The sequence below is a fragment of the Capra hircus genome, chromosome 1 (genome assembly GCF_001704415.2).
Source record: "Capra hircus breed San Clemente chromosome 1, ASM170441v1, whole genome shotgun sequence".
Lineage (NCBI taxonomy): Eukaryota > Metazoa > Chordata > Mammalia > Artiodactyla > Bovidae > Capra > Capra hircus.
The window spans coordinates 102,693,416-102,694,403 of record NC_030808.1 but is presented as its reverse complement, the minus strand read 5'-3'; the positions used below and the strand labels follow the sequence as shown (position 1 = coordinate 102,694,403).

At 35.0% G+C, this 988-nt stretch overlaps 1 pseudogene; it reads right to left on the bottom strand.

Annotated features, from left to right (window-relative positions):
- Nucleotides 360–499, bottom strand: LOC108636359 (annotated as a pseudogene).

The following is a 988-nucleotide window of genomic DNA, read 5'->3' as shown; positions in this document are numbered from 1 at the left end:
ATTCGAACAACAACAGCAACAACAGAAAATAAACACTCTGATTAAACTGCATTTTACAGCCCACAGAACACCTAGGACCAGCTTTTTACTCTAGATTTCACTGTTGTCCCACCCAGCTGCCTCTTTCACCAATATGCAAATTCTTTTCCTTCCCTGCCAGCCACACAGGCAGATGGGAGAGTCAGGAATGGGCATATCTTGTCAGCAATTCTCCATTGTTTGATGTGAAAAAGGGTAGCACAGTCATTTTCAAACTCGATCCAACCTGCTTGCGTCTTACAAAATTAACAGCTAAAAGAACTAAAATAAGAAGGCAATGCTTGCGGAATGTACAGTGCATACTGGCAGCGCATACTTCATTACAACTCGCCTGCTTGCTTCTCCTGTTCAATCGTTTCTTTTGAAGGCAGTGAATCTTTCTCTTGCGTTTCTGTTTTCTTGAATCTGATTTATCAAACTTCTCAATCTCAGCCATATCAGGTTTGTCAGACATGGTTGCAGAAGGTGTGGAGCAAGCTCCTAGCGATTAAAGTCTGGTCTGTACTGTGGCCACAACTGAGTGCCGATGTTTATTATTTCAACTGCTATATTTTAGCTATTTTAAACAAAGTCTTAATTTCTCTAAGGAAGTACAAGCCCTCCAAGCTTATTATTTTGATATTTATTTGGAGTACAAATTATGAAATTTCTATTTGTATTAGTTTTGTTTCTCCAGGAAATAGTCATCAAAAATACTTTTTCTCTTTCCTTGATAATTTTATGCATTAATATAAATGTTATGTCAGGTTATAAAGTCATTTTACATTAAACTATTTTGAGGTGTCATATAATGTACATTATGCTTAAATAATTTCTTATTGATAGAAATTAAAGAAAATGTGGTGTTTCATTGACATTATATGTATCTTTTATTTCTCTATCAGTTCTGATATAACAAAGGAAAATATCACAAATGGAAAACATGATAAAGTTCCTACCCTTTCAAATT